We start from the raw sequence: 7,107 nt of genomic DNA on the forward strand, positions 1-7,107 counted from the left end.
ATAGATAGATAGATAGATAGATAGATAGATAGATAGATAGATAGATAGATAGATAGATAGACAGATAGATAGATAAGCAGATGGATAGATAGATAGATAGGCAGATGGATAGATAGATAGACAGGTAGATAGATAGATAGATAGGCAGATGGATCTAAGAATCATCAATATAGAGATTATAACTGAACCAAGCTTTCGTTGTCCTAATCAGGCTTCTTTGTGTGGACCTAACACTGCACTATGAACCATGGAAATACAGGCAAAAAATGTTGGCCTCCATCTAGTGGAAATGGGAGCTCTGGGAAACATTGGGCTTACGTCCTTGGGGATGTGCTTAGAAAGAGCAGCCATCTGGTGGGGATAAGGATTGAGATGGGGATGTGAGTAGGGATGGGTAAAGGGATCAGGATGGGAATGAGAAAAGAGATTAAGATGGTGGCCACTCTGGGCACATGTTATTTATAACTCTTATTATTTTGCTCATATGCTTAATGAGAACTAGATCTCTATCAAGGAGAAAGATTTTTCAGACTGGAAGGTCAGACTAACAGTGGTTAACATGGAAATAAAACCTCAAAGAAATAAGGAGATGGTAAAGAAATACCTAAGCCATCCTCAGTGAGTTCAAGTGGGCCAATTATTAAATTTTCAGTATGAGCACTGACACCTCAGAAATGAACAAATGCTACAAATCAGAGCTTGATTTATTGTGAAAGGGCTAGAGAAAATTATAACAATGTAGATTACACTTAAAAATATGTCATGTATAATGTTTTTAGGAGAGCCACCAACACATCCCTGAATAGGTGCCAAAGAATTTGGGTAGGTAAGTGCAATTTTCAGACAAAGGAAGAAAATGTCTGTGTTCTGTAGGCTAGTGAACTGATTTTGACTCCTACCAAAATTCTAGATGGATTTAAAACTGAATGAATGACTAGTAAAAGAGTAATAATTAACGGATCAATGTCTCCTGGAGGGAGATTTCCTTTGAAATCCTTGGCAATTTGTTCTTTAGCATTTATTTAACGAATATTTACTAAGCTGTCTTTATGTAGAGAACTGTGCTGGGTGCAAAATTATAGAGAATAAGATTAGCCCCAAAGAAGAGATATGAAAAAACACCTCCCCCTAGCTCTTTGGCAGAATTTGGGGCCCCTGGGTGTGGAACATTCTGTTTACCTATGTGTTAATCAGTTTTGCAAAATATTTTTCCTCCTCCTCTTTCTCCTCCTCCTCCTTCTTCTTCCTCTTCTTCTTCTTCTTCTTCTTCTTCTTCTTCTTCTTCTTCTTCTTCTTCTTCTTCTTCTTCAACTGGTTATAATAAATAGTTCTCTGGAAGACATAGGGTGAATATAGAGGGAAAATGTAGGCAAGGTAAAAGTAAAAGACATCACTTATCTATTTTTTTCAAGAGAAAAGGCAAATTGTGCTCAATATAATGTTTACAAGGGCAGGGAAGTATGCAATATATTTTGTTCTTTATAATTTTGCAGTGTTCAGTTTTGATTCTTTTGCAGTTGCTATTCTTTCCGTTTACATTGTTATAGACATTGTGTATGTTGTTTTTCTGTCTCTCCTTACTTAGCTTTGCATCATTTCATACAAGTCTTTCCATGCTTTTATGTATTCCTCATGCTCATCATTTCTAAAGACACAGTGAAATTCCATTATATTCATGTACCACAATGTGTTTAGCCATTCCTCAAAAGATGAGCATCTATTTTGTTTCTAGTTCTTTGCTGACAGAAGAATCGCTGCTATAAATATTTTGGTGCATATGTATCCTTTCTTTGTGTCAGTGACCTCTTTAGGGTATATGCCTAGCAGCAGAATATCTGGGTCAAAGTCTATGGATATTTGAGGCATTTTATTTGCATAATACCAAAGTTCTTTCCAGAGTGGTTGAACAATTTCTCAACTCCACCAACAATGTATTATTTTGCCTGTTTTTCTACAATCCTTCCAACATTGGCTAATCTCATCTCTTGTCATTTTTGCCAATTTGCTGTGAAATCTCACAGTTGTTTGGATGTGTATTTTTCTTATTATTAGTGATTTAGAGTATTCTTTTATATGGTTGTTAATAGTTATCAATCCTTTGAGAAATGTTTGTTCATATCCTTTGGCCACTTCCCTATTAGAGAATGGCAATTTAACCTTTAATTACTTAAGGCCAGCACTATGAACATCAGTTATTCTACATCTCTTTTCTGAAATGCTATGGCATTTCCCATCCAGTACCACTCATTTAGCACATATCAGGTGTTATGTGTTTATATGTACACACCCTGCTTCCTTAACTAATCTTTATATGCCTGGAGGATAAGGGTCCTGTCTTGAAATTCTTTGGATATCCTCATTATACATAACATAGTGTGGGCTCCATAGTATGGTTCAGCAAATGCTTTTTGACTGATTCATCTGTTTCCATCCTTTCCTTACTCAGACATATGAACTGGACCTGGCCCCTCAAGTTAGAGTTTTATTGAACCTTTCAGCCCCCGAGAAGCTGAGCTTGCTAAGCCTAAGGAAGATGGGATTTTGAAATTTCCTGAGCTCTAGAGAGACATTTGAGGTACCACAGCCCAAGGACAACTCCCAGAGAGGAGAATTTCTGCCCAGTAATTTTCCATTTATACCTCAGGAGAAAGAGGAAGGAGAGAGTGATTTCTCCTAATACTTCTTCCACAGAACTCAATTCTTCCGCTTTCACTTTTCCCCAGGACTCTTTCACTAGAAATTGATGACTTGGCTGCTTGAATTTAGAATTACTAGTGGGTTTGAAGATTCCCAGGTTCTCATTACTGAATAATGCAATTTAACCCCATAATTAAATAGTCTATACTCCTGAGGAGTTTAAACTAGGAAGATACACTACATAAGTAAATAAGGAAATGTAACATATATACAAAGTAACCCAAAATAATTTTAAGTGGGAGAGAGTGATATTTATTATAGGGATCAGTAAAAACCTTTTGTAGGAGCTAGTATCTATTGTGTGCTTTAATGGAAGCTACAAGACAGATGTTGAGGAGGGACTGAATCCCATATGTTGGAGATGACTTATGAAAAGACACTGAGGTGGGAAATGGAATGTGGTATATGGGAAATAACTAACAGGCCAGTTTAACAGGAAAAGAAAATTGTGAAATAAGGTTGGAAAAGTAGACGATATTGAGATTATGAAAGGTTTTAAATGCCAGGCTGAAGAGTATATATTTTACCTTAAAAGCAATAGATAGCCATAGAAATAAAGAGTCAAACATCCATAATTTTTTATTATTATCATATAAATTTAATCTGCTAAGATTTTTTATTACTGACCTATCAAGGGAGCAGTTCTCAGGTATTTCATACCCCAACACATTCCCAATTTTGATCATCATGAATAATGATAGCTTAAATTTATAAAGCACTTACAATTTTCAAAGAACATTCCATCCCTAACCCAAGGAGTTAGGTTATACCTGTGTTATCATCCCCAATCTACAGATGAACATCAAAGGTTCAAAAATATTAAGTAATTTGCTAAAGGTCACACAACTAGTAAGTGTTGGAAGCTATGCTACAAACCCAGGTTTTCTGACTCCAAATTCTAAGTTCCTTCTTCTGCAAAAGGCTGTTAAAATATGATCTTAGACAACCTCACCCCGACTCACTCACCCCGTGATTCTCTGTTTCAACTAAGGCAGCAAAGTGAGAAAGGCTAAAAGGTCCAACTGCATCCCACAGTCTTCCGTGAATCTCTCTGAGGACCAAGGATCTGGTCGTTCTTTCTCATATCCTGAGACTCCCAAGTGTTTAGGTCCATCAGACCAAACCCTGTATTGGAATGGATCAATTAGGACTCATTTTCCCAACTGCAATCTAACAGAACTCTTGGGGGGCATGGGACAATGAAAGGGGAACCTTACTGGGTGGTTAGATTAAGAATGGAATAGAGGTAGAACTTAGTTGCTCCCTTCTCTCTCTCTCACTGTAAAAGGTATGAACCATTTCAAGGCAATACCTGAATATTTAGCTAGTCATATGGCTAGAATTGCCCAGTACCTATGGGTTCCCAAACTTAGCAGCAGCAAAGTGAATCTGGGTAGAAAATATCCCCTTTATAGCTAAGAAACAGAGGCCTAAAGTGTGTAAATCAGAGAAATTTCCTACTTATTGCTCCTACTTATTATTCCTACTTATTATTATCTACCCCAGTTCCTAAAACCTAGAATGGAGAGGGCAATAGCAGAAAAAAACAGCCCATTTTTTCCTACCCCATTTCTCAGAGAGATTCATGGAGGACTGTGGGATGCAGTTGGACCTTTTAGCCTTTCTCACTTTGCTGCCTTAGTTGAAACAGAGAATCACTGGGTGAGTGAGTCGGGGTGAGGTTGCCTAAGATCATATTTTAACAGCCTTTTGCAAAAGAAGGAACTTAGAATTTGGAGTCAGAAAACCTGGGTTTGTAGCATAGCTTCCAATACTTACTAGTTATATGATCTTTAGCAAATTACCTAATATTTTTGAACTTTTGATGTTCATCTGTAGATTGGGGATGATAACACAGGTATAACCTAACTCTTTGGGTTAGGGATGGAATGTTCTTTGAAAATTGTAAGTGCTTTATAAATTTAAGCTATCATTATTCATGATGATCAAAATTGGGAATGTGTTGGAGTATGAAATACCTGAGAACTGCTCCCTTGATAGATATTCCCCAGGCATTGGGGAATCATATGATGACTTTGGAACCAGAAAGAGATAGCCATAGTATGCAAGGAATTGGAATGATAATCACCTGAGGGGCACACATGGCACATATCATTGGTCCAGGTGAACCACCATATCCAAGATATCACCTGCCAAGTATCAAAACAGGTACTGGCTGATTACCAGTGGAATGAAACCTAATCTACATTCATGAAGGGAATTCAGGGGCATGTCATGAAGGTATGTGATGGTTAATTTAGCAGTTTGGACACCTTGAATTTTTTGGGATCATCATCACTTCAATAATCACTCATTTCTGTTGCAAGTTAAGGTTTGTAAAATGATTTCCTTAGAACAATCATTTAAGTTATGTACAATGACTTATTACACTTACTTTAAAGATAAAGAAACAGAGACTCAGAGATTATAACTGACTAATCTGTGCTCCCATAGATGGTAAATAATATAAGTGAGATTAAAAACCCCTGATTCCAGGTAAATTATCATATGATTCAAGGTTCCAACCATCATGTTTACTTTCATTTTTACTTCCCCTGCAGTTTTTCTACTCTGGCCAATGTTTCCTATGGTTTTTTTTTTTAAATCTAACCATTGTATGACTTCTGGGAAGTCATTTAATCTCTCTGGGCTTCAGTTTCCTTTGCAACTAGAAGTGTTTTGAGGTTACTTCTTGTTTTAAATTTTATGAACTGGCTCCTTTATCCTCTGTGCAAAAATCATCCCCACTAAGCAGTGACCCAGTTCATTTTCCCTATCTGGAGCATCCTCCCAACTCTTGTCATTCAAAATACATCTCCCTCTTTCTTTCAAATTTTATTCAACACCTTTTAGAAATATTCTTTCCATTTAAACACTCACTCTAGCACTGCATTATTCAATCAATGTTTACATTAGTACACAAGGCACTATGCATGTGGGGAATGTTACAAGGATATATGAAAGAGTTCCTGCTCTCAAGAAACTCATAATAATAAGATGAGGAGTAGAGAGAAAGAAAAAAAGATAATAAGAAGATAAATATGCAATTAATGATATTTATGAATGTTGATGGGATGAATTCACCCATAAAATTGAAGTGGAGAGCAAAATGAATTAGAAAGGAGAATCCAACACTATGATTTTTACAAGAATATCTTCAAATAGAGATTCAAATATTCACAGAGAATTAAAATAAGGGGCTAGAGTAAAATTTATGCTTCAGTTAAAAAAAAACAAAAAGGAGTAGCAATCATGATCTCAGATTAAAAAATAGCAAAAAATAGACTTGATTAAAGAGACAAATAGGGAAACAACATTTTTCTGAAAGTTACCACAGACGAATTAATTTCAGTACTTAACATGTAAACATTGAATGGCTTAGTACCTAATTACTTAAAAGAAAAGCTAAATAAATTATGGAATAAGTATGTAATAAAACTATAATAGTGAAGGTCTTCAATATACCACTTTCAGAGCTAGGCAATCTAACCAATAGAATGAAAATATAAAATAAAAAATGAAAAGTTAAGAACCTAAATAATATTTTAGAAAAGTTAGAAATAGTAGACCTCAGATGTATATGTCACCTTTGCAAAAATTGACTGTGTATTAAGGCATAAAAATCTCTTAAACAAATACAGAAAAGCAGAAATACTAAACACACTCTTTACTGACAACAATGAAATAAAATTATATTCAATAAAAGGCCACTGAAGAAAAGTTTAAGAATTAAATAGAGACTAAATAACTTAATCTTAAAGAATGGGTGAGTCAAAGAACAAATTATAGAAATAATATGTAATATCATCATAGAAAATGACACTAATGAAACAACATACTCAAGTTTTTTAGAGGTAGGTAAAGCAGTCCTTGGAGACAAGTTATATCTTTTATACCTCTAAACATTTTCATCAACAGAAAAAAGAGAAAGAACAGATCCACAAATTGGCAACTAAAAAACCAACAAATTTTTAAAACCCAATTAAACACCAAAATAAAAATCCTAAATATCAAAGAAGAAATTAATAAAAACAAAAGAAAAAATACATGGAATTAATAAGTGAAACTAGGAACTTTTTGGTGGGGGGAGGGAATAGATAAATCATTAAGAGAGTGTAGGAGGAGGAATAATATCCAATGCATCTGGAAAAATAATTTGGGACCAGCTTGTATATGACTTTAACATCTAAACAGGATCAATTATATTTTATACTAAACACAATAGGAGGTCACTGCAGTTGGTCAACTAAGGAAGTCATAGGGTCAAGTCTACATTTAAAGAAAATTACTTTGGCTGCAGTATATAAGATGGACTAGGTTGGTGAGATACTTGAGGCAGGGAAATTAATTATGAGGCTACTATAATAATCTAGGCTAGAGATGGTGAAGGACAGCTAGGTGGTACAGTGG

The sequence above is a fragment of the Vombatus ursinus genome, unplaced genomic scaffold, assembly GCF_900497805.2.
Source record: "Vombatus ursinus unplaced genomic scaffold, bare-nosed wombat genome assembly UNPS02014798.1, whole genome shotgun sequence".
In the NCBI taxonomy this organism is placed as follows: Eukaryota; Metazoa; Chordata; class Mammalia; order Diprotodontia; family Vombatidae; genus Vombatus; species Vombatus ursinus.